The 21,223-nt window shown below is 43.3% G+C and overlaps 1 protein-coding gene across 5 annotated transcripts in view; it reads left to right on the top strand.

The window, feature by feature from the left end:
• The window catches only part of ABCG2 (ATP binding cassette subfamily G member 2 (JR blood group)), a 144,046-nt gene that overhangs the window by 72,433 nt on the left and 50,390 nt on the right, over positions 1-21,223 (top strand). The window contains exons 1-2 of one of the 5 annotated variants that reach the window (XM_073017475.1): positions 9,258-9,941; positions 12,279-12,396. The exons of 2 other annotated variants lie outside the window; for them this stretch is intronic. The gene's annotated coding sequence lies outside the window, so the exon portion shown is untranslated. Of the gene's footprint in view, positions 1-9,257; positions 9,991-12,278; positions 12,397-21,223 lie in introns of those variants that run through there. 2 more of the 5 variants (XM_007999214.3, XM_007999212.3) reach the window with 2 other exon arrangements.

The raw sequence follows: 21,223 nt of genomic DNA, 5'->3' as shown, positions 1-21,223 counted from the left end.
GCTTGAAGGAGGCTTATGTGGCATTGCTAGTACACTTTTTTTTTTTAAATCTGAGTGATAGGTATACAGGTGTGTTCACTTCGTAAATATATATAAAGCTGTCCACTTAGATTTCCTGTACTTTTTTGGGATGGATGTTATACTTCCCTACAAAATTTAGTTAAACAAAAGACTTTTATAGGTACTGAAATGTAGTTTGGTGAATTCTTAACATTTAACCTTTTAGCCTATCTGCAGAGACAAATGTTATATACTCTACTGTACTTTCTGACCCTGCAGGTTAATTATCAATACCTAGGGGTTTTTTTCTTTATTTCAGTGCAATCTAATTTTTAGAAGTGAACTTTATAACCAAATAAACTTTAAACTTTATAATCAAATGAACTTTTTTTTTTTTTTTTTTTTTTTGAGAGGAAGCCTACCTCTGTCACCAGGGTGGAGTGCAGTGGTGTGATCCCAGCTCACTGCAACCTCTGCCTCCTGGGTTCAGGCGATTCTCTTGCCTCAGACTCTCGAGTAGCTGGGACTACAGGCACTTCCTGGGTTCAAGTGATTCTCCTGCCTCAGCCTCTCGAGTAGCTGGGACTACAGGTGCATGCCACCACATCCAGCTAATTTTTGTATTTTTAGTAGAGATGGGGTTTCAGCATGTTGGCCAGGATGGTCTCGATCTCCTGACCTTGTGATCCACCTGCCTTGGCCTCCCAAAGTGCTGGGATTACAGGTGTGAGCCACTGCACCTGGCCCCAAATAAACTTTATAGCCAAATGAATTACTTATTAATTGATCTGTTATCTGCTGTATAAGGCAAATTATACAAACCAAGGTGCTCTGGTTCCAGCATCTGGGCTCTTACTACCCCCATGATCCCCTGCCCCCTCCCCCATGCTGTCTCTCTCTGTGTAAAACCCACCTTCTGTTCACTTTCCATGTCTAAAAGACTTTGACACCGGCTTTTTGACCTTTCTCATCTCTCCAAGATTATTGCTATCTTGGTTAACTTCTGTGTTTATTTTGATGATCATCCCATCACCCTAGCTTCTGTGCTCTCTGATCTCAACTCCATCTCCAGGATAGACAGAATTCTAAAGATCTCCCTCTCCCCTAACCCCTACAATTCCAGTTCATTCCCTGGTTATTTCATCAAACACTAATCCAGGTACTGATCTGAAGGATTTTGAAGTTATAACTAAAATCCTAAGTCAGTTGACTGTAAAATACCAAGATTGTAAAGGTAGGCCTGATTTAATTATATAAGCCCTTTAAAAGGCAGAAAGAGCCTGGGCATGGTGGCTCATGCCTGTAATCCCAGCACTTTTGGGAGGCCAAGGTGGGTGGACCACCTGAGGTCAGGAGTTTGAAACCAGCCTGGCCAATATGGTGAAACCCCATCTCTACTAAAAATAACAAAAATTAGCTGGGCATGGTGACGCATGCCTATAGTCCCAGCTACTCAGGAGGCTGAGGCAGGATAATTGCTTGAGCCTGGGAGGCCAAGGTTGCAGTGAGCCGAGGTCATGCCACTGCACTCCAGCCTAGGAAAAAGAGCGAGACTCAAACTGTTTTGAAAGTGGAGGGGCCACATGAGAAGAAATGCAAGCCAAGAGGAGCTGAGGGTGCCCCTGGTCGACATTCAGCAAAGACACAGGAAACTCAGTCCTGGAACCAAAAAGAAATGGATTCTGCCAACAACCTGACTCTGCTTGGTTCTTTAGAGAAGAGCGTCCAGCTAAGAGTTCAGCTGGCTGACACCTTGACTTGGCCTCGTGATACCCTGAGCAGAGTCTAGACTTCTGACCTTCACAACTGGGAGATAATAAATGGGTATTGTTTTAAGACACTAACTTGATGGTAATTTGTTACTCTAGCAATAGAAAACAAATACACTTCCCTTCCACTTCCATAACTTCACTCTTGTGTTCAAACCGTGGGACCTTATCAAAACCTGGAATGTGAATATTAAATGCCAGTATCCCACTCAGTGACCTGATCCTCCTGTTTCAGCTCTTGCCATCTCCATGTGACCCCTCCATGTACTTTCTTTCTCCCTACCTATTCCTGGTTTCGCGTTCCTATGACGATGAATCACTTCACTCACACGACTCCTTTGCTTCATCTTTCCATTGCCTTACCCACCCAACAAAACCGTACCCTAGAATTTATCTAACCCTTTACCTTTACATCTTTGTGAATGAGAAAGCCATGCCCATTTGCAGTTTTCAAACCGCTGTTTATAGAGTCCCATCCCAAGTAGTAGGGGCCTTGGTGTTGCTGTGCAATCTCTGTCTCATATTAGTGTTGGGAGGAAAAACTTCCTCTGCCAACTTAGGTCCAGTGCTTGGGGGCCTGTAAATTAATTGGCAATCGATGGATGAACAGGAGAATAGACAAGGTTTATTTACACTTATTCAGGTGAAGAGACTCTCTGTACAGTTAGGGATGACAGTTTATATGACAATAATATGGGAAAAGAGAGGAGGAATGGGATCTATGGGAAAACAAATAAGCTTTTATGGAAAGACAAATGGGCTTTTAGGGAAAGAAATGATGGTATGACAATTTGTGATATGTTCAGTTATGCAATTTGTCATTCAGGTGCAAGTGGTCTCCTTCCTGGCAGTGGAGTTTTCTTCCAGGCAGTGAAGTCTCCTTATTGGCAGTGAAGCTCCCCAAGAGGGAATTTATGGCAGCTTCACTCTCTGAAAGCTCTGCCTTTAGTCAAATAAGGGAAGCTCCAGAAAGGCTTCTTTCTGTATCTTAAATGTTTCAGTTTAAAACACTCTTCATACCAACTCCCTCCATTAGCATCCTCTTCCATTTCCTTGGGGCCTTGTGGTGAGCAGAAAAATGACCTCTCAAAGGTGTCCATGTCTTATTCCCTAGAATGTGAATGATAGGTTACTTAGCGAAGGAGAATTAAGGTTCCAGATGAAATGAAGATTGTTAATCAAATGACTTTCTTTTGTTGTTTGAGATGGAGTCTCGCTCTGTTGCCCAGGCTGGAGTGCAATGGCACAGTCTTGCCTCACCACAACCTCTGCCTCCTGGGTTCAAGCGATCTCCTGCGTCAGCCTCCCAAGTAGCTGGGACTATAGGCTCATGCCACCATGCCCGCTTGATTTTTGTATTTTTTGTAGAGATGGGGTTTCACTATGTTGGCCAGGCTGGTCTTGAACTTCTGACCTCATTATCTACCCGCCTTGGCCTCCCAAAGTGCTAGGATTATAGGCATGAGCCTGCTCAAATGACTGTACCTGGCCCAAATAACTTTAAAATAGGGAGATCATCCTGGCTTATCCAGTAGGCCTATTGTAATAACAAGGGTCCTTAAAGGTGGAAGGGGGAGGCAGAAGAAAATCAAAGACGTGATGACAGAAGCAGGGTCACAGAGCTGCTATACTGCTGGCTTTGCAGATGGAGAAAGGGGCCAAAAGCCCAGGAATGCCGGTGGCCGCTACAAGATGGAAAAGGTTCCAGAAAGGAACATAGACCTGCCGACATTTTGATTTTAGACCGCTAGACCCATTTTAGACTTCTGACCCGTAGAAATGTAATATACTCATGTTGTCTTAAACCACTAAGTTTGTGGCAATTTGTTATGGCAGCAATAGAAAACTAATACAAGCCTATTCAAATATTCATCATTTTCCCAAATCCTGAATCAGGCATTCACACCCATACCCTCAGCATGTCCATCAACTTCAGAGAGAAAGTATAGTTATGGGCCAGATATTTATTTCAATTTTCTGTAATTAAAACATTTACCTCAGCCAGGTGTGGTGGCTCACACTTGTAATCCCAGCACTTTGGGAGTCCAAGGCAGGCAGATCCCTTTGAGGCCAGGAGTTCAAGACCAGCCTAGGCAACATGGTGTGACCCCGTCTCTACTAAAAATACAAAAGTTAGCCAAGCATGGTGGTGTGTGCCTGTAATCCCAGCTACTTGGGAGGCTGAGGCAGGAGAATTGCTTGAACCCAGGAGGTGGAGGTCATGGTGAGTTGAGATTGTGCCACTGCACTCCAGCCTGGGCAATAGAGTGAGACTCTGTCTCAAAAACAAAAAACAACAACAAAAAATCCATTTACCTCCATGAGGATACATCCAACTTCCTTCCCTTTTGCGACAATTTTTTGAAAAGTTTCTGTATTAGTATGTTCTTACACTGCTAATAAAGACATACCTGAGACTGGGTAATTTATAAAGGAAAGAGGTTAATTGACTCACAGTTCGGCCTGGCTAAGGAGGCCTCAGGAAAGTTACAATTGTGGCAGAAGGGGAAGCAAACACATTCTTCTTTACATGGTGGCAGGAAGGAGAAGTGCCGAGCAAAAGGGGAAAAGCCCCTTATGAAACCATTAGATCTCATGAGAACTCACTATCAGAACAGCAGCATAGGAATAATCACCCTATGATTCAATTACCTCCCACCAGGTCCCTCCTGCCACACGCGGGGATTATGGGAACGACAATTCAATTTGGGCTGGGAGCCATGGCTCATGCCTGTAATCCTAGTACTTTGGGAGGCCGAGGTGGTGGATCACCTGAGGTCAAGAGTTCGAGACCAGCCTGGCCAACATGGCAAAACCCTGTCTCTACTAAAGATACAAAAATTAGCTGGGCATGGTGGCACGTGCTTGTAATCCCGGTTACTCAGGAGGCTGAGGCAGTAGAATCGCTTGTACCCAAGAGGCAGAGGTTGCAGTGAGCTGAGATCACGCCACTGCACTCTAGCCTGGATGACACAGCAAGACTGCATCTCAAAAAAAAGATGAGATTTGGGTAGGGACACAGCAAAACCATATCAATTTCCATATATATATATATATATATAGGCAATTGTATAACTTATTTGATGTATTTGATGCTCAGTGGTTAGTTCTCATCCACATTGACTGTCTGTAGATTTTTGAAAACAGTAACAGGTGTATAGGTAATCAGGTATGTACCAAATTATAGAGATTGTTTGGTGAATCTTTAGCCTCATTACATTTTCTGAACAACTGTACACAGATGCGGTATGGACCATTCCTTATTCCTTTGGCCCAGACAGTTTTGTTGAACCTGGTATTGATGCACACATCTGGAGTTCCCATCTCCTTCATGGCACATTTTCGGACTCTCTGAGTGCCCCAGGGGCACACTTCTTGAAGCCCACTCTGTGAATGCGCTGGTGAATGCCGATGATGTATTCTTGGGCCACTACGTCATTTATGGCAGAACAGCCCTTCTTCTTGCCACTTTTCTTTGCAGGAGCCATTCTGCCTGGCCCAATTTGGAAAGGAAGAGCATGAGGGATTCTAAAGTTTCTTATTCTTTTCTAATTCTAATTCCTCTGGATCCCATTTTCATTATGCTTCCTAAGCAACCTGATACTACCAACAACCCTTTCTTTCTGTATGGCTTGTCCTCTTGGCATGCACACATGTTCTAGTCTGTCTAATTCAAACCACGTGAATATTTTCTCTGAACCCTAAGATAGCCTCTAGCTATATTCCTTTCTCTCACCTTCCTTTTATACTGAAATCTTTAGAAAGAGTTGTTTAAACTGTTTCTATTATTTTATTTACAATAACTGCACCATTATAGACTGAACTGTCTCTTGCCAAATTAGTCAAAAGCCTGACAGCTGTGAGCCGGGCTGTGGGAGAATACTGTGCACATAGCCTCTCTTCCACTGTTTTTTTATTTTCTTAACTTGGAGTGGTAATGAAAATAGATATACTCGGACTGAATACATCTGTTATATATGTAACCTAAATACCCCCAGGCCCATGGGGAATCCTGTCTGAAACCTGATCTTGCCAGGGGAAAATTGATCATTTTGGAGTTCACCTTTGGAGTAAGCACTAAGAAATGTAGCATACTGGGGCCTTACCAGCATTTTGCATCTGGTGCACGGGCATTCAGCAGGAGTCCCAATATGGGGCTCTATAAATACTGGGCAGTGACTCTTGTCTGGTAAAGTAAAAGAAAGGTCATGTGGTGGAGGGCAGAGGGCAATGGCTTGGAAGGCTGCGAGTCATTTAACCTTTAACCTTGTGCAAATCAGTCTGCTTTGCATTGGTGACTTATCTGTAAAATGAGGAAAGTCATCTAACATCTGACCTAAAGAGGAAGGTCCTTTTTCTCTAAAATTATATGGCTAGCTCCAAAAACAATGCTAACTTACAAGTTAAAATGACTTATTTCTATACAATGCAATACATTTATAAAATGCTGGCTTTAATCTGAACTTATCAAATAGAATTTGATAAAGTATTAGGATGAGGTTGGGAACTAATATAACTTTATATTTAATTTTTATTTAATTTTCCACTGCCTCCCAATATAACTTTATTTAGCAAATAAACCGACCTATAAATATGAAACATCTCAATCTAAAACATTTTTTAAATTAGACTAAAAGTAAGGAAGAATTTTTTATAGGTTTAGTCCTATTTCAAGTGAGGATATGACTCTAAGTATTGCCATGTGTCTTTATATGTTTATTTTATCAGTTTATTTTACTTTTAAACAAAATCCATTTTTTGTTATAAAATTTATAATTTTCTAAATTTGTTACATAAAATTTAGAAAATTATACTAAAATACAAGATAAAAGACATTCCATGTTACTACCTAGAACAAATGAACACTTTCCTGCTATTTTCTTTCTTTTTTTTTTTTAAGAGTAGGGTCTCACTCTGATCATGGTTCACTGCAGCCTTGAACCCCTGGGCTCAAGCAATCCTTCCACCTCAGCCCCCCAAATAGCTAGGTCCACAGGTATGTGCCATCACATCCAGCTAAATTTTAAAAAATTTTTTGTAGAGACAAGGACTCCCTGTGTTGCCTAGGCTGGTCTCGAATTCTTGGGCTCAAGCAATCCTCTGGTCTCCTCCCAAAGTGCTGGGATTACAGGTGTGAGCCACCACACCCAGTGTAATTAAAAAAAATTTTTTTTTTTAATAGAGATAGGGTCTCACTATGTTGCCCAGGCTGGTCTTGAACACCTGGGCTCAAGCAATTATTTCGCCTCTGCCTCCCAAAGTGTTGGGATTACAGGAGTGAGCCGCCACTCCTTGCCCAGAAATTTTCTATGTATAGGTTTTTTTGTTTGTTTTCTTGACATGGAGTCTTGCATTGTCACCCAGTGACAGGCATTGACATGATCTTGGCAGTGGCATGATCTTGGCTCACTGCAGCCTCCACCTCCCTGGCTCCAGCGATCCTCCTGCCTCAGCCTCCTGGGTAGCTGGGATTACAGGCATGTGCCACCATGCCCGGCTAATTTTTTTTTTGTTTTTTTTTTTTGTTTTTGAGACAGTCTCGCTCTGTCACCCAGGCTGGAGTGCAGTGGCGCGATCTCAGCTCACCGCAAGCTCTGCCTCCCGGGTTCACGCCATTCTCCAGCCTCAGCCTCCTGAGTAGCTGGGACTACAGGCGCCCGCCATCACGCCTGGCTAATTTGTGTGTGTGTGTGTGTGTGTGTGTTTAGTAGAGGCGGGGTTTCACCGTGTTAGCCAGGATGGTCTTGATCTTCTGACCTCAGGTGATCTGCCCGACTCGGCCTCCCAAAGTGCTGGGATTACAGGCGTGAGCCACAGCGCCCGGTCTAATTTTTGTATTTTTAGTAGAGAAGGGTTTCACCGTGTTGGCCACGCTGGTCTCGAACTCCTGACATCAGGTGACCACACGCCTCGGCCTCCCAAAGTGCTAGGATTACAGGCGTGAGCCACCGTGCCTGGTCTCTATGTACAGGGTTTTGATTTGTTTTTATTTTGCATAATTACAAAATGCTATATTCAACTAAGTATCCGTTTTTAAAAATGTGCACAGCAGTTTCATGTGTGTGTTCTCCATTTTTGTTCAGTCGCCTCCTGTAGTGCCTTCAGATCTTGCTTGAAATGTTTTCATTTTTTCTGGTATCATAAAATTTTATTCTTTTCACTTATCTGGGTGAACTAAAAAGAAAATTAAAATAAAATTTATTCTTTGGAGATTTTTCAGTTTCTGCAAACAGTCCTTAACTGCCAGGTCTGAAAACTATCTTCGGTTTTTTTGTTTTTGTTTTTGTTTTTTTTCTTGAGACAGTTTCACTCTGTGGCCCAGGATGGAGTGCGGTGGTGGGATCTCGGGTCATTGCATCCTCTGCCTCCTATGTTCAAGCGCTTCTCGTTCCTTAGCCTCGCGAGTAGCTGGAATTACAGCCTCGCCACCACACCCAGCTAACTTTTGTATTTTTAGTAGAGGCAGGGTTTCACCATGTTGGCCAGGCTGGTCTCGAACTCCTGGCCTCAAGCGATCTGCCTGTGTCAGCCTCCCAAAGTGCTGGGATTACAGGAATGAGCCGCCGCGCTGGCCTTAATTTTGTCTTAAAATGAAGTATGACTAATATATATTTCTATATGGGTCTTTAAGGGTCCTGAAACTGACAGAAATTAATTCAAAAGAATAATTTTACCCAAATGTTTGGGCGCACCATGAATATATACCTTAAAGTTCTTCTAAAAAGCATGCGGTATGGTATTTTTAAATATTTTTTAAAAAAATTACTTAGTAATTTTTTAAAATGTGAGTCAATTTTCTTATATAGGCTTCCTAGCTAAAACTTTCCTGCATTGAGTGAACCATTAATAGTTATTCCTAGTGTTGATTGAAACAACTTAAATGATATTATGATTTTTGTTTGTAAATGCAAACCAGGAAATATCCGCATGCAGGTACTAATTTCCTAGGGCAGACGCAGCAGATAGATGTTGGGACGGCTACACTCACACAGCCTGATGGCCCGTTTCCTGAACATACGCAATCACTTTCCAGCCTTTCCACACCATCAGAATATTGCACAGAAGTATGTCAGTCACAGGAGTATAAAGAGTAACATTTAAACTATGGTAATATTTTCATTCAGTAAGTTTCTCCCCTTTCCCTCCCCGGGTTAGATTCAGTTCCTGATCTGATTTTTTAAGGCCCTGGGGCGCAAGCATCCACTTTCTCAGAAGCCCATTCACCAGAAACCACCCATTTAACTTGCTCTGGGGGCGAGCAGCGCTTGTGACTGGACAACCTGTGTGTCAGCGTCCCCGGTGCTTCGGCGCTCCGGCCAGTGGCGGCGACCAAACCCATCTAGGTCAGACGAGGTATTGATCAGCCCGAAGAGCGCCCGGTGATTCTCGTAGTTAAATCACCCCGGTCCATTCGTTCGATCTCGGAGGCGGGAGTGTTTGGCTTTTCCATGCGTGTCCCGGCAGGGTGACCCTAGCCCCGCGGGAGGGCGGTGGTTCCCGTCCAGCTGGCGGCTCAGCGCCGCGGGATACGTGGGCGCTTTCAGCCGGGTCCCAGGGCGCTTATCGCGGCCCGGCAGACTGGACCGCGCCTCATCCCCGCCCGCGAACCCCGACCCAGGGAAACCCGGGACGCTAGGGAGGGGCCACAGCGCTCAGCTCTGGCCCTTCATAGCCCGAGGCGCGGGATAGGAAGTTCGCGTCTGCACTGCCTGAGCTCGTTCTCTCGAGGTCCGGGTCTCCCGAGGCCGCCAACCGCCGGCTGCTATCGTGACCTGGAGCTGCAGCGCCTCCTGCGCCGCCCGCCGCACGAGGGGAGCGCTGAGGCGCACCGGGTGTGGTCCGGCGAAGGGGCTGTGCAGCGCGCGGGCTGTGTGCTGTGCCCACACAAACGGTTCCGGGCGTGCAGGAGGGAAGAGGCAGTGCCCGCCACTCCCACTGAGATTGAGAGACGCGGCAAGGAGGCAGCCTGGAGAGGAGCTGGGGAGGATTTGGCAACGCACCGTGCCCAAGCTCGGTGGCCTTGTTAAGCGGAAACTGCTGCCTTAGGGTTTGTTTGGAAGGTCCGGCTGACTCATCCCAACATTTACATCAATAAGTGTTAAAGCTCTGCCTCTGAGCCCGCACATCCTGAGATCCTGAGCCCTTGGTTAAGACCGAGCTCGATTAAGCTGAGTGAGTAAATGGTAAAAGCCAATTGCGCTTAGAGTGTGTGTCTGGAAAGGTGGGTAGGCGTTGTATATATATATTTGTTAGAAAATAGATAACCGTTGAAACGAGATGACTGAGTTTTTTAGCCTCTCACAGTTTCATTTGAAAGTAGGTATGCAGTTTAAAACTGATAATTCAAAGTGGTTTTTCAGAAAATGATGCTCTGGTGCAAGCTGATTCCGGCTCTCATAGTGTGTTAAGTGTGGGTTGGTAAACCTCTTGGCCTTTCTCCAATGTATGAAGCTAAAGTTGATATTGGAAGGATGAAGACCCACTGAGCACGGAAGTTACTACAGGGGGAGGAAACATTTGTTAATGTTAATATTTTAAAGGAGTATACCAATATATTGTCGTTTACCTATTCCCTTTATCTTCTGGGAATAGGTAAATGACAAATTATTGCTCAGTCCCTTTAAAGCTTTGGATGGTTTGCTAAAGAATTATTGAACTCCTTTTTGTAATTTTCTGTGGATAGTTGAGTGTTCTTACTCCCCTCTCAGTCCTAGAGATATCCCCTAAAGCTTGGTTTTTAGGAGGATCTTACAACTCTCTTATTATTTGAATTTCAGCTAGTCATAAATAAATATACCAGAGTAGTAAGGAAGAGATGTTTTTGATTGATATTCTTTACAAAACAGTGCTTTCAGAGTACAGCATTGACTGGATTGTATAGATCTTGGTGAGGAAGGTTTCAATGACAAAGATGGCATGTTAAGTCCTAACATTACACTTCTGTTATAAACATTGAGAGATGTTGATTATTTTATTATTTGTCTTATAATAACTTTTAATTGTGACATAATTTGAGAGTTACTGAAAATTTGCAAAAAATAGTACAGAGAGTTCCCATAATATCATGCATAACAAGGGCCAAAACTAGTAACATGGGCCTGCCACTATAATATAATAAACTAAACTACAGACTTATTTGGATTTCACTTGTCTTTCCACTGTCTTTTTTTTTGCCCAGGATCCAATCGATGATCTCACTTTGCATTTAACTGCTAAATATCCTTAATTTTCTCTGATCTGTGACAGTTCCTCAGCCTTTCATTGTTTTTTCATGGACCTTGACACTAGGGAAGAAGACCCGGTCAGTTAATTTGTAGAATGCCCCTCAATTTGTATTTGTTTGATGTTTACTGTCATGTTTAGATGAATGTTCTACATTTTGGGGAAAAATGTCAGAGAAGTAAAGTTTCCATCTCAGTATGTCATATTGGGTACGTGATGTCAGTACTTTTTTTTTTTTTTTTTTTTTGAGACTGAATCATGCTTTATTGCCCAGACTGGAGTTCAGTGGCTCGATCGCGGCTCACTGCAACCTTTGCCTCCCAGGTTCCAGTGATTCTCCTGCCTCAGACTCCTGAGTAGCTGGGATTACAGGTGCCTGCCACCACACCCAGCTAATTCTTTATATTTTTAGTAGAGATGGGTTTCATGTTGGCCAGGCTGGTCTCAAACTCCTGACCTCTAGTGATCTTCGTGCCTTGGCCTCCCAAAGTGCTGGGATTACAGGCATGAGCCACCGTGCCCTAGCCGATACTTCTTATTACCTATGATGTTAATCTGTTTGCCAGGTTCCCTTTGTATTTGAGATCTTGGGAGAGAAACTTGAACTACCATTTCTCCTTAAACTTTTATTCATTAATTTAAGCATCCATTTGTGGAACATGTTGTTTAGTTTTTTTTTTTCCCAATGGTTAAACAAAACCCCTATTTTCTTCCTTCTACGTGGTTTTTTTTTTTTTTTTTTTTGAGATGGAGTCTCACTTTGTCACCCGGGCTGGAGTGCAGTGGCACGATTTAGGCTCACTGCAACTTCCGTCTCCCTGGGTTCAGCAATTCTCTTGCCTCAGCCTTCCAAGTGGCTGGGATTACAGGCACATGTCGCCATGCCTGGCTAATTTTTGTATTTTTAGTAGAAACGGGGTTTCACCGTATTGGCCAGGTTGGTCTCGAACTCCTGACCTTGTGATCCACCCGCCTCGGCCTCCCAAAGTGTTGGGATTACAGGCGTGAGCCACTGTGCCCAGCCCTTCTACATTGTTTAATTAAAATTCCCTTCTGTAGGGAAGAGTTGACCCTTCTCTCCTGTTCATTGATTCAGTTATTTGTATCAGTACGGGCTCATGGATATTTGTTTTGTTACATGGCGTATAATCCAATATTATCAGTGTTTCATCTGCTGCTCAAATTGTTCTGGCTTTCACCACTGGGACCTTTTTCAGGCTGGTGCCTGTGCCACTTTGACATACACTTGCTTTTTCTTTCTTCTTCTTTTTTTTTTTGTTTTTTGAGATGGAGTCTTTGTTGCCCAGACTGGAGTGGAGTGGCATTATCTTGGCTCATTGCACCCTCCGTCTCCCAGGCTCTAGCGATTCTTGTGCCTCAGCCTACCAAGTAGCTGGGATTACAGGTATGTAACACCACACCTGGCTACTTTTTGTGTTTTTCAGTAGAGACGGGGTTTTCCATCTGGTCAGGCTGGTCTCAAACTCCTAGCCTCAAGTGATCTGCCCGCTTCAGTCTCCCAAAGTGCTGGGATTACAGGTGTGAGCCACCATGCCCGGAGTCTTTTTCTTTTTTAATGCATTTGCTGACTTCTGGCATCAGAAAATGCTCAGGCTTATTTTGTATTTTCCATGTCCCAACCTTGGAATGATCCATTTCTCCAAGGCACTGGGGTTATTTTGCTTTAGAATGGTATTAGAAGCTAAGATCTGGACACTGGACGTTCTGTTAGAGTTCTTTTTTTTTTTTTTTTGAGATGGAGTCTTGCTCTGTTGCCCAGACTGGGGTACAGTGGTACAATCTCGGCTGATTGCAACCTCCGCTTCCTGGGTTCAAGAAATTCTCCTTCCTCAGCCTCCTGAGTAGCAGGAATTACAGGCATGTGCCACCACGCCCAGCTAATTTTTTATGTTGTTAGTAGAGACGGGGTTTTGCCATGTTGGTCAGGCTGATCTCGAACTCCTGACCTTAGGTGATCCACCCTCCTCGGCCTCCCCAAATGCTGGGAATACAGGTGTGAGCCACCCCGCCCGGCCTAGAGTTGCTTTTGAGCTTTTTATGTTTAATAAAAATTTGTGACTTACCAAATGCTAAGTCTGAAAAGATTAGTATTGCCTTAGAGTTTAAACATTATAGAGGACCTGACTGTATTTGCCAATTTGGATTCAGTCTCTTATGGGAAATAAATGAAATTGGTAGTATTTAGGAATTTTTTAAAGCTCCCATTTTTTTCTCAAATGAAACCCTGTCAGTGTTTCCAAAACAAATAATGCATATGTGAGCTTCTGTTTATTAGGCTCTGGTGAGAAACCAGGATCATTTTATTAGCTGAGTAGCTTCAACTACATCCTGATATTATAATTTTGGTATCTGTTAATTGAATTCACAGTGAGAAAAAGATTTGAGATCCATATTTATGTTAGTCATACTAGCAATGAAGAAATACTGTGTTTATAATCAGCCATTATCTGGTCTGAGATGGTAACTGTACCCATGGATTAGAGACAGGATCCCTTGCGATAATTAATGAGCCCTTCTATGATTTTGGAGTATACACACATTACGTGCTCCTTCTTTTCTATCTCTGTATGCTGGATCATGATGTTTTTTACTGTAGGTCTCAGAATTTTGAGAAGTAATGCTGCTGCTCACATCTAATTTTCTGTTCATATTTTTTTTTTTTTTTGGGGGGACGGAATCTTGCTCTGTTGCCCAGGCTGGAGTGCAGTGGAATGATCTTGGCTCACTGCATCCTCCACCTCCTGGGTTCACACCATTCTCCTGCCTCAGCCTCCCCAGCAGCTGGGACTACAGGCGCCTGCCACCACGCCCAGCTGTATTTTTAGTAGAGACGGGTTTCACCGTGTTAGCCAGGATGGTCTCGATCTCCTGACCTCGTGATACACCCAACTTGGTCCCTCAAAGTGTTGGGATTACAGGCGTGAGCCGCCGCGCCTGGCCTCTGTCCATAATTTTTGTTGCAATTCTGATGATTGAAGTATAAACCGGAAGGGAGCAGGGATATTGATCTTTATGTAGTCAACATGTACTAGACTCATGGAGGAGAAGAACTGGGTTGTAGGCACAGTGTTGTGTGGTTTTGGGTGAATCTAACACTCAACTTGGTTTTGCCTGTTCTTCTTGTTTCCCCCTGGGGGCTAAGGATTCCAAAATTTTCTAATCACCCACCTCACTGCTGCTAATCTTCCCACAGTGCCAATTTGGTGGAGTCAGCCTTGCAAAGGGAGAAGAGAAAGGGTGATGACTTCCCCAGAGCTTCTGCCACTGTCCTCCTCCCTATGTCTTCTAGCCCCAGTCACTACTCCTTTTATTTAAATTCATAGAGGCTTCTCTGTCAGTCCCGTCTTAAATGTAAATGAGTTATTCAGTTCCTGTGGGCCTGAAGCTAAACCACTGTCATTTATTTTTGGCCTTGTTTTCCCAGTTTGGGCAGTGTTAGAGGAGGTCTGGAAATAGAATTGTTTGGGACAGGCGATTTTGCAGAACATGCACAGATAAATAGGCTTCAGGGAGCTCTCATAGGCTACGGAGGGAGGGGTGCAGGACAGTGTCCTCATCTTGGCTCTTGATATTATTACGGTGGACTCTTATGTGGTCTCCCTGCATTGTCCATACCCGTGACCAAAGTCAGAGTGATCCTTTAAACCAAGCTTATCCAACCTGCATGTGGCTCAGGGTGGCTTTGAATGCAGCCCAACACAAATGAGTAAACTTCCTTAAAACATTATGTGATTTTTTTAGCTCATCAGCTATCATTCATGTTAGTGTATTTTATATGTGGCCCAAGACAATTCTTCCAGTGTGGCCCAGGGAAGCCAAAAATTGGACACCCCTGCTTTAAACATAGATGATATCATTTCTTCGCTCAGAACTCTCCTGTGCCTTCCAGTGTCATTTAGATCAGAGCCAAAGTCCTTCCTGTGGTCAGTGGTAGATACAACCTGAGTTCCTGCTCTCTTACCCTCCCTTATTCTGCTTCAGCCTCACTGGCCTCTTTGCTGTTCCTTAGACGAGCACTTGGACGTATACTGCTCCTCCAGAAGGCCACCCTCAGATCTCTGCTCGAGGGTCTCATTGGAAAGGCCTTCTGTGGCCACCTCTGTTACCCAGGTTGGAGTGCATTGGTGTGATCTTGGCTCACTGCAATCTCTGCCTCCCGGGTTCAAGCAATTCTTGTGCCTCAGCCTCCCAAGTAGCTAGAATTACAGGTGTGCGCCACCACACCTGGCTAATTTTTGTATATTTAATAGAGATGGGGTTTCATCATATCGTCCAGACTGATCTCCAAACATCAGGCCTCCAACAATCCACCCACCTCAGCCTCCCAAAGTGCTGGGATTACAGGCGTGAGCCACCATTTCTGGCCCACCCTTCCTCTTTTGCTTTTATTTTTTTTCTCCATAGCACTGTTGACTGACATTTTTCATATGTAACCTCACTGAGGGCAGGGATGGTTATCTGTTGTTTTGTTTTGTTCACTCCTGTAAGTCCAGTGCCTACCAGATAAAAGATGCCTAGTAAATATTGAATTATTATTATTATTTGAGACAGAGTTTAGCTCTTGTTGCCCAGACTGGAGTGCAATGGTGTGATCTCAGCTCACCGCAACCTCTGCCTCCCGGGTTCAAGCCATTGTCCTGCCTCAGCCTCCCGAGCAGCTGGGGTTACAGGCATAGTCTACCATGCCCAGCTAATTTTGTATTTTTAGTAGAGACAGAGTTTCTCCATGTTGGTCAGGCTGGTTAAATGAATTCTTTTAGTTTTCTTTTTTACTTTCTTTCTTCATTCTTTCTTTCCTTCCCTCCCTCCCTCCCTTCCTTCCTTCTGTCTCTCATCTCATGGGAATAGAGAGTCTCTGTTAACAAGAGCCTCTGATAACTGGAGGGAGCAAGCTGAAAAGATGGGAGTGAGGAGAGAGTGTCTTTATTCACAGTGACAAGGTGGGAGAGTGCCTGGCTAATGTAGCAGGGAGGTCAGGATCATTCAGGGAGAGGTCAAGGGACAGGGAGGTCAAGGGGAAAGAGCTTTATGGATTTTGAAACTTATTACAGCCACCAAGATATTAGACTTTAAAACTGTATATGATATTTTACATCCATTGATGCCACTCTGAATACAGCTCACACTTGGATGCTCAAGTGAATGTGGGTCTCTAGCGAAGGGTACTGGAAAATGCCACCCCAAAATATGCCTGAACTGAAATTCTGCGTTGGACAACCAGCTATCACCAGGCTCTGCAGACTTTTCCCCTTTTCCCCTGGGTCTTCTCACTATTTCGCTACATAGATGGAGTACGTTCTTTTGACTGTCTTTGGGTAACTTGTCTGATTTTGGGATTTTTAGCTAAAGTTCTCTTTGTAAAATCTATTCCAGTTAATTAATTAATTATGCAAAAGGTACAAGGGTTTATCTTTGCTTCTTTGCGCTTGAAATAATTCTTTCCTGTACTTGGCATTTGGCTTATTTTGAGCTAAAGGCCGTTGAGAACCCCTGGATCTTTGAAAAGTTCTACCTCACCCTAACTGCCAAAGAAGTATAAATTTATTGTATTATAAAGGAAATGTACATTTATAAATAAAATTCCCATTTGTATAGGCATCTCTTCAAGATAGCTCTTTTCACCTGAGAGGGACTTAACTGCATACCAAGACAGCCCCTTATTTACCATACCTTTCCTCCCCATCTCTTCCCTTCCCTTGCTGTGACTCGTCCCCAGAAACCTTAAACCCCTTTTTCTTTAGCCTGAAATTTGTATGTAAGTCTTAATCGCTGGGTGTGGTGGCTCACGTCTGTCATCCCAGCACTTTGGGAGGCCGAGGCAGGTGGATCACCTGAGGTCAGGAGTTCAAGACCAGCCTGACCAACATGGTGAAACCTCATCTCTACTAAAAATACAAAAATTAGCCGGGTGTGGTGGCAGGCGCCTCTAATTCCAGCTACTTGGGAGGCTGAGGCAGGAGAATTGCTTGAATCTGGGAGGCAGAGGTTGCAGTGAGCCAAGGTCGCACCACTGCACTCCATCCTGGGCAACAGAGTGAGACTCTGTCTCAAAAAAAAAAAAAAAAAAAAGTCTCAATCATCTGGACTTGTCCTAGAGTCTGATTTGTTTATGAAACTTCCACACTTACTTGTGTAAGGAAACTTTTTTTTTTTTTTGGTCATATTAACCTGTCTTTTGCCAGTTTAATTTCTAGGGCCCCAGCTAGAGAACCCACAGGGGAGATGGAGAAGGATTTTTTTTCTTCTCTAAAGTAACATTTAAGAAAACCTAATAGCGATACATTGTTGCAAACTGAAGACCCAAGGAGGGTGGGCAGGTTTGTCATCCATGAGAGTCTTGGCTCTGGTTCTGATTTAACAAAAGTTCATCCCTCTCAAAGCCTTAACCTTTGATGTCCCCTCTGTCATTGCCTCTCTTATCCAAACATGGCTCCCCAGGGTTTTTGCAGTTACCTCCCCGCTAGTTCTTGCTTCCACACTTGCCTCTCCCTTCTGTTATTCTCCACACAACAAAGTGTTCCTTTGTTTGTTTATTTACTGAGACAAGAGTCTTGCTCTGTTGCCCAGGCTGGAGTGCAGCAGCACGATCTTGGCTCACTGCAACCTCTGCCTCCTGAACTCAAGCGATCCTCTTGCCTCAGCCTCCCGAGTAGCTGGGATCACAAACGCACACCACCATGCCTGGCTAATTTTTGTATTTTTAGTAGAGACGGGGTTTCACCATGTTGGCCAGGCTGGTCTCGAACTCCTGACCTCAAGTAATCTGCTCACCTCAGCTGTCCAAAAGGCTGAGATTACAGGCGAGAGCCACCACACCTGGCCCAGCCCAGAGTGTTCCTTTATAAACATCATTAGTGTCGTGAGCCTTTCTTGATTAAAAGGCCTCAGTGGCTTCTCGCTGAGCCCTTCTGTGATGGGGTTTCTTCCTGTCTGTCAGGAATCGGGCTGCATTCTCCAGATCACTGTGCTGCCAGAATGTGGGGTCCTAGAGCACCTAGCCAGTGTAACTCCGAAACCACCATGCAAGGAGGCTTTGGGCCTGAATATAATCAACACAGGACCTCTCAGGACAAATCTGTCAAATTGGAGATAACATGAAAGCCCATGCGTCAACCTTTTAAAGGCAATAAAACACCATAATATCTTTTAAAGACAAGGTACAATTTATGTAAGTTAAACTTCAGATTTTGTGTTCCTTTTCCTTTCCACTGCTAAGTTTGTCGCAATCGCCTGACAGTGATTTGACGGCTCAGGATTTTTATCTTTTGAGATTAACCTCAGTAAACAGTTTAAAGAGGTATGCAATTTATGCAGCATGCCCTATGGCTATGAGTTAGAGTGCATCTTCCTATACTAGTGTCATCCTAGGGAAAAAAAAAAAAAGGAAGAGTAGAGTCTGGAATTAACTTGAGGCTATTGTGGCTTCTACCACCATATGCAGTAGTTCCAGCTGGGCAGGTGGCAGGCTGAAGACTTTAGGGTCTACCTGTGTACTTTGTTTTTTTCCTATTCTCAGTTTTCATTCTATGTAAATGCTGTTTTAAGTTGTGCAGTTTGAGCTTTCTAATTGTAGAGTCGTCTATGCAATTAAGAGTTTGATAAAGAGTAAAAAAAAGTTGAGAAATATGGTATCTTTAATGCAGATTATCATTTTTATAAGACAGTACCAGCATATATTGAAGACAAATGGTTAAACTTCTCAAAAAAGTAAAAATGCGCCGGGCGCGGTGGCTCACACCTGTAATCCCAGTGCTTTGGGAGGCTGAGGCAGGCGGATCACCTGAGGTCAGGAGTTTGAAACCAGCCTTGACTACCATGGTGAAACTCCATCTCTACTAAAAATACAAAAATTATCTGTGCGTTGTGGCATCCGCCTGTAATCCCAGCTACTAGGGAGACTGAGGCAGGAGAATCACTTGAACCCGGGAGGCGGAAGTTGCAGTGAGCTGAGATCATGCCATTGCACTCCAGCCTGCACAACAAGAATGAAACTCCATCTCAAAAAAAAAAAAAAAAAAAAAAAAGTAAAAACATGGCCTTGCTAGTTAGAAAGCAACAAGAGAGGCAAGGTATGAATAATATAGGTAGACCAGCAGGAAAGGGACAGCAGAGCTGGGGAAAGAATCTCCATATGCAAAGCCTTTCTGTCTTGCTTGAAAGGGCTTTTCGAGTTGGCTAAGATGCATAATCAAGCCAAATAACATGAATCGGCTGGGATCAGGTAAGGTGTAAAGCCATTTGGAGGCTTCCTTTTACTTAAGATCTTGGCAGGGGGTCTAGGACACAGAAAGAGGAAAAAAACTGGATTAGCATTAGCTGGTACTCTGCAAATAAGGAAACAGCAACAGGTGGGAGGTTGATTTTTGTTGTAGGGACATCTCGTCGTGTGATGGGGTATTTTCCTTGATATAAAAAGATGGTGCTAATCCAATGAGACCAGGACACATGACCAGAAAGCTTCTGACCATGGGGAAAGACTGGTGTTTGCTTAAAGGTAGTCGTTACTTTTAGAGAGTTCCCTAAACCCAGAATACTATATTAATTAGAGACTGGGCACTTTGAGATAAGTCTGGTGCTGAGTTTTGGTATATTTTCTTTATTTAATCTTTACTATATTTTTTTTCTTTGAGTAAGTGTATCGCTCCACATTGGTGTTAGAATTACAGTTTGTTTGGTTTTTTTTCCTTTCTTTTTGATGTAACGTGCTTCAGCTTGATGGTGTGCCCTGGTTATACCTGTCTAATCACTTCGTTTGTGACTCATGAATGACTAAGGCCCCGCATCTCCCTGAGGAAGATTGTTAGAATCCTGGCCAGAAATGAAACAACTCCTGAGTAATGTGACTTACACATTTAATCCTATCACAATAAAGGCAAATTCTTTCTCTGCATGCACTTCTAAGATTGTGATTGTATTTATAAGTGTTACTCTCTGTCTTGTGTGGGCATGGGTGATCACTCTTTCTTGGGTACTTTAGCTCTAGTTGTTGCCTTTTATTTGTGGAAACCTCACAAAAGTGTCTTTAAAATTTCCATCTTGAGTCAGTGAGCTATTTAAATTCAAGCAATAAGTTATTTAATACTCTTAAGAAGTCTTTAGAGAAGGTTAGAAAATGTCCTCAGTGGCTGAATGAACATGAAACGGTGATGACAGTAGGAGAAGTTATTGCTAGTGTTGGAATTGGTGTATTTTGGTTTCTGAATATATGGGGAGATGGTTTAAAACCTTTTTAAAGTAAAAGTGTGAAGTCCATACGTTGCAGTTATCTCTAGAGATCCCTGGGGAATTGGTTCCAAGACTCCCCTCGGACACCTAGATCCACATATGCTCAAGTTCCTAATATAAAATGGCATAGTATTTGCATATAACATGCATGCTTTGTTCCATATACTTTAAATCATCTCTAGATTACTTATAATACCTAATACAATGTAAATGTTATGGTAATAGTTGTGATACTGTATTGTATAGGAAATAATGATGAAAAAAATTCTGTACATGTTCTGTACAGACACAGCCATCCATTTATATTTATTTTTAAATATTAATTTTTTTTGAGATGGAGTCTTACTCTGTCACCCAGGCTGGAGTGCAGTGGCATGATCTCGGCTCACTGAAATCTCCACCTCCTGGGCTCAAGTGATCCTCCTGCGTCAGCCTCTCGAGTAGCTGAAAATATGGGTGTGCACCACCATACCTGGCTAATTTTTTGTATTTTTTATAGAGATGAGGTTTCACCTTGTTGTGCAGGCTGGTCTCGAACTCCTGAGTTCAAGTGATCTGCCTGCCTTGACCTCCCAAAGTGCTGGGATTACAGGTGTGAACCACCATACCTGGCTTATTTTTAAATATTTTCGATTTGCGATTGGAATCCTCAGATGCAGAACTCAAGGACCGGGCTGCTGACTGTACTTGCGCCTTCTCTTTCAATGCTTCAAGAGAATAGAATTTTGGCTAATTATTGCCATTCGTGTGTTCACAGATTAAAACACAGCCATGTACCTTGAATTTACTGGATGTCAGTCTTTAAATGGTTTTTACTTTTCCAGGCTCCAAATGAAGAGACTTGTAAATACGATATGTTTCTGGATTACAGAAACAGTTATTAGGAGATAACTTTGGTTTTTGGCAGTTTTATTATGATATGCCTAGATTTGTTTTTTTTGTGTGTGTTTATCCTCTTTGGTGTTCCTAGAGTTTCTTCAGTCTAT

The sequence above is a fragment of the Chlorocebus sabaeus genome, chromosome 7 (assembly GCF_047675955.1).
Source record: "Chlorocebus sabaeus isolate Y175 chromosome 7, mChlSab1.0.hap1, whole genome shotgun sequence".
Lineage (NCBI taxonomy): Eukaryota > Metazoa > Chordata > Mammalia > Primates > Cercopithecidae > Chlorocebus > Chlorocebus sabaeus.
The sequence above is the reverse complement of the archived record's forward strand: the minus strand, read 5'-3'. Positions and strand labels throughout refer to the sequence as shown.